The 5,639-nt window shown below is 60.5% G+C and overlaps 1 pseudogene; it reads left to right on the forward strand.

Annotated features, from left to right (window-relative positions):
* LOC111820619 (stromal membrane-associated protein 2-like) overlaps positions 1-924 on the forward strand; it is a 16,576-nt pseudogene extending 15,652 nt beyond the window's left edge.
* The last annotated feature ends 4,715 nt before the right edge of the window (positions 925-5,639 follow it).

The raw sequence follows: 5,639 nt of genomic DNA on the forward strand, positions 1-5,639 counted from the left end.
ACCGATAGGACAACCAATCGCATCTGGGTATTTAACACCCGTCCCTCGCTCGGCAACCGATAGGACAACCAATCGCAACTGGGTATTTAACACCCCTCCCTCGCTCAGCAACTGATAGGACAACCAGGAAAAAAAAAAATCAGTAAAATCTTAGAAGATCCGACCAAGACTATCAGCCGCCTTGACCGAATGGATCTTGTAGAGCTTTACACTCAAAAGTTGGAGAATACTCGTTCTTCTTGTTTACGTGCGCGTGGGACATTCTCCAAGACTGAACACAGGCTGTGTCATAAAAGTAAGTCTCAGTGACTTTAAAGGATGGAAATCACACAGAGCATGTCCCCACGATGTGCGGGGAGGGGTCCATGAAGCTGTCACGCTAGGTGACCCAGGTCCTTCCTGCCCAGCCAGATGGTCCTAGGGCCCCACTCTCCTCCCAGCCCGTGCAAGGACACTGCCCTCCTCACAGCCTCCTCCAGGCAGCCCTCCCTGACAGCCCCTCTCAGTCCTGCGGAGGAGCCACCCTCCGCTCAGGTTCCCAGATGAGCCCCCTTGGCCGCGCGCGAGGCCGGTGAGTTGTCCCGCACGGCCACTTGTCCTGGAAGAGCTTTCAGCCAGAGCGCTGTTTTCCCCAGGCCGGCTCTCACAGGTCCCAGGAGGTGGCCTGGCTTTGCGGGAACCCACCTCCTGCCCCCCTCCAGACAGCCCACGGGAGGAAAGTGAGCTGAGGAGCACGGGGGCTGGGATCTGCCTGACCCTGTTCTAGGAACGCGGGGAGGGGATGTCTACTGATCCCCTGTTGTTGGTCCCCCTGCAGCCACGGCTGGGCAGGTGACTGCTCCTGTGTCAGGCTCAGAGGATGCGCTGCCTCCAGGGCTGGGGAGGGAGGAGGCAGGTGCTGTGTCGACCACAGAACACGCCTGACCGCTGCAGCCCAGCAGCCAGAGCTCGGAGGCAGGCTGGTTGTGCCAGGAGGCAGTCACGGGACTTAAGCCGAGGGCCGTGCAGTTTCACCGTGGCTTCCGTTGTGGGGCCGGGCTGGGCATGCTTCACGGTGCCTCACTCCCCAGCTAGGTGACCTGGGGCCAGTGGCCGCCCTCTCTGGGCCTCCGTGTGTAAATTCTGGAATGGATCAGGAGTTGCTTGGGCCCTGAGGCAGCTCTGGCATTAGGGGTCTGGTACTGGCTCGTTTGGGGTCCTGGGGCTCCCTGGTGTTAGGAGCCCCGGGGAGGGAGCCTCTGGTCCCCGTCTCTGAGCCCCCGTCCCCTCCACGGGTCTCAGAGTTCCTCTCTGCCTCCTCCTCCTGCTGTGGTCCCAGTTCTCAGGGCAGGGAGGGTCCAGGTGCATTTGCAGGGTCCTGGGCACCCAGGTCAGGGCCTGGGCTGGGCCCTGTGTCTGGGGTCAGCGCTCTGGCACCAGCAGCCAGTGGGGGTGCTGCTCTGGCCCCTCACTCCTGCTTCATTTACTACCTACCACCACTGTGACTAGAAACTCTTCTTCTAGAATGTGCCTCCTTGACTCCTGGCAGATTCAGGCCTAACTTTCACGCCTGATCCACGAAAGCACCCCCACCCCCCTCAGCCTGTGGGGGCGAGGAGCCAAGCCTGTGGCAGCCCCCCACCACCACCACAGTGCCCACCTCAGGGAGGCACAACTAGGGCCAGTGCTGGACGGGGGTGCGTGCAGCCCCCGCCAGAGGGTCACTAGCCCAGCTGGTCCTGGTACCCCAGCACGTCCTCCTGCCCCCGGGGCCTGGGCAGGTCCTGCCAGTCCAGGAGCGGGACCTTGCTCTGCAGAGAGGGCAACGTGACATGGGAGGGTGTGGGGGCTCCTGTCCGCTGGCCCCCTGCACAGGCACGGCCTCGGCTGGGGCGGCCATCCCCAGAAAGGCCTTCTTGCCCCGTGCGTGAATATGGATTTGTGCCTCGGGATAGGAGGTGGCTGGCACGGCCCCAATTAGTGCTCTGCCTGCTCCACCCAGAAGCCAGTATCGAAGGGCCGCAGCCGGCTGATCCGGCCCCTCCAGGGGCAGCTGCCTCCTCACCGACGCAGCCCAAGTGCATCGGGATTTAATTAGGACAGAAGTTCCCCCACCCGGGAAATGATTTGATTTCAATACTTCCCTCCCAGATGGCCCCTGCTTCCTCTAAGGCCTTCATCTGCAGTTCACCTCTTCCCCTGACCCACGCCCCCCTCGTTGGGGGCAGGACGGCAGAGCAGCTCCAAGGATCACAGGGAAGACAGAGCCAGAGGTGTCCTCCCTGTCGGAGTGCTATGCCCCGCTGCTGGAGGGGACTCTGGCTGTGTCCTCGTGCCCAGCCACCTCCCTGCACGCACTGCCCTCAGCGAGCCCCGGCCCTTGGCCAAGCAGGTCCCCCCTCCCCGAATCTGCCCGAGTTGGGGTCCAGGATGTGCAGAGGTCTCCCCAGACCATGGCCTCAGCCACCGCAGCCTCCGAGCCCCTGCGTGGACGTCTGCAGCTCTCGCCTTCCGGCCCCCTAGTGCAGGGTGTGATCTGGCTGCCTTGGCCTGCTCCTGGCACGTGTGTGTGTATGTGCTCACACGTGTGTGCATGAGCACGTGTGTACCGTGAGCACGTGTCGACATATGTTGCAGCACACACATGCTCATGTGAGTGCACCCGCGCGTGGATGTCTATATGTGCACGCGTGTGGGTGTGTGTAAGAATGGGGGTGTGTGTGCATGTGTGGGCACACGCGTGTGGGTGTGTGTAAGAATGGGTGTGTGTGTGCTGTGTGTCGTGTGCTGTGTGTGTGTGCACGCATGGTGTATATGTGTACACGTGTGAGCTAGACCAGGAGCTGCCCCTTGGGGTTCCTGAGCCCTTGCCTCCTGGCATCCTGGGGCCCAGTGGCTACTCTGGCTCTGCTCTCTGCTGGAGTGACAGAGGGGCTGGGCCAGGGACCCCCGTGACCCTAGGCTCCCCAAGGTGGCCTGCAGATGGAAGGGGAGTGAGGTCACTTGCAAGCACACCCCACGCGAGTGGGGGGTGGGCAGGAGGCCAGGTCCTCGTCACTGTGTCCACGGCCCTCTGCAGACCCAGTTTCCCCAGTTGTACCAACAACTCCACCCCAGAGAGCGGTGGCCACACCCTAGCCAGAAGGGCTGGAAACTTTGCTGGGCCCCCTCACGGCAACCCCTTCCCCAGGGGGCCTCCGCCAGCACGGACCCCCTGCAGCGGCCCCCCACGCCATACTCCTGCCCGCTTCTGTCCACCCGCTTGTCTCACCCCGCCCGATCCCCCCACTTAGGACAAAGATCAGCGTCGCTCTGACTGCTCCTGCCGAGTGGTCCTTGAGCCCTGGTGAAGGGATGGCTCATGAAAGGTGTCAGCTGGGTGGTTCTTCCAGGGACTCGCGCCCCTGAGCAATTACTTAAAAGGAAAATTCTAACCTGAAAGCGTCTTTTGAACGCGCTGTGAATGAACAAGGAGGGGCGGGGCGCCTGCTGGGAGTGACAGATGGGAGGCGGGGAGAGGAGAGGACGATTGATTCTGGCTGAGTCTCCTGAAGACACCCCAGCTCTCACTGAGGGTCAGGGGCCTTGGGGAAGATTGATTCTGGCTGAGACTCTTGAAGAGACCCCAGCTCTCACCGAGGGTCAGGGGCCTTGGCTAACACATCAAGATTGTTCCCTTCCTCCCCGCACCCACCTGCGAATCACTCATTCTGCAGACAGGACCCTCAGACAGTACAGCATCTTCACGGGAGGCAGGTATTGACGGTCTGGATCACGCGCCCCCGGTGAACACGCTCCCGCAGTGCCCCCCCCACCGGTGGCATTCACGCACTGAGGTTGAGGTCACCTCAAGGACATTTCCAGCTCACTGCCCTGCAGCCCTGCTCCTCCCTCCCCTCCCACTGCCACCCCAAGCCCTGCCCAGCCACACCCTGTGGCCTGAGTGTCCCTTGGCAGATTATCCACAGCGCCGGCTGTTCAGTGCCTGCTCACCCTGCCTGACGCCCCTCCCTGCAGGCACCCTCTTCTGGAGGGCCGGCCTGGGTCTGGCGATTTGTGTCTGCAGGGCTGGCACATAGTGGCCACTCAGCGTATACAAGAATGAATGAATGAATGAGTGCATGCATAACTTGACTGTGATGAATAAGTGAGTGAATGAACGAATATGTATATAAGCTGATTGTGAATGAATACGTGAATGAATGAATGAGTGCATGTATATCGTCATTATGAATGAGTAAATGAGCGAGGGAATGAATGAGCATGGCATAATTTCATTGTGAGTGAATAAATGAGTGAGTGAATGAATGAGCATGGCATAATTTCATTGTGAGTGAATAAGTGAGTGAGTGAGTGGGTGAGCACATGTGTAACTTGCAGTAGATCCAGGAACTGGGAACGAGCGGCCGTGAGGTGGGGCACCCCAGCTCTGCAGGAGCAACTGTGAGGTTCTCAGAGCTGGGATCCTGGCCCAGCCTCGCTGGACCCTCCAGTGGCCCCGCTTCCTTCCTGGGCCACATCAGTGCCGGCGTGGGAGGCACACATAATTCTCCTGCTCAAAGGTGCCACGGGCTCGTTGGAAGGAGCACGGGAAGCAAATTTGCATAGAATTTGGAAATTGCTTTCTTTCCTGCTTTATGAAATATTTCTCTAAATGCTGGCATATTGCTCTCTTGAGGGATGGAGGGAGAAAAATAGCAATTAAAGTCTTGTCATCCAGCTTGTCCAGGCAGTTAACTTGTTCAATCTTGCATAAAGAATCGGCAAGTGTTTTTAACGTTGAAGGAGCACCTGGACAGGAGGCTGTGATGGTAAATCGGCGCAGAATGAGGTCTTCCTGCCCAGCCCAGGTGCAGGCTGCCCGCTCGCTGCCTGGTGGGGCCGCTCATCAGCTGCTGGCCCGTCCGCTGGTACCTGCAGTGACCCGGCGTGGGAGTGGAGAGGCCCATGCGGCAGGACTGTGACATGGTCTCCACGTCCCCCTTTCCCGGCCTCGCTCCAAAGCTGGAATCCACGCACTTGAAGAAGGGGCTCGCCAGGCCGTCTGCTTGGACAAGCCTGTCCCTGGGCAGCACTGTGGCAGTGTTCAGGCCACCCCACAGCACTGGGGGCTCCCTCACGGCCACGGCACTGGGCGCTCCCTTGCGGCCACATCACTGGGTGCTCCCTCGTGGCCACGGCACCGGGCTCCCTCAGGGCCCTCTGGGCTGGGTGGTCTGGGTTCGGTGGGAGGTGGGCGGGCAGAAGTCACACAGGGTCGTGTTGCAGGGCCAGCTGGGGCGGCATGCTTCCTCGTTGCTGGCCTCTGATGGAGCAGACCTGTGCCCCCTCATTTTCTGGGTGAGGGAAGGGAAGGTAGGCCCCACAGAGTCCGCTCTGTGCCCACCCGCCCTCCTGCCCAAGGAGCCGGGCCTCGTCCCGCTTCATGTCACTGTTTTATAGTCTCGGGAGAAAGATAGCTCAGGCCGTGGAGATGCTTTCCCCTCGGCGAGAGGCTCATTTATTTTGACACGTGTGGTTTAGTTTCAATTATTTATCATAACACTGGAGAGGGCCCGGTAACGGCGCCAAAGTGTGTTTAACTGCGCCGGGGGTCGGGGGGCGCGCTGCAGGAGGCGGGCGCTCAGCGAGGGGCCAGGAAGATGGGGGGCTGGGAGACA

The sequence above is a fragment of the Trichechus manatus genome, unplaced genomic scaffold (assembly GCF_000243295.1).
Source record: "Trichechus manatus latirostris isolate Lorelei unplaced genomic scaffold, TriManLat1.0 scaffold00045, whole genome shotgun sequence".
Classification (NCBI taxonomy): domain Eukaryota; kingdom Metazoa; phylum Chordata; class Mammalia; order Sirenia; family Trichechidae; genus Trichechus; species Trichechus manatus.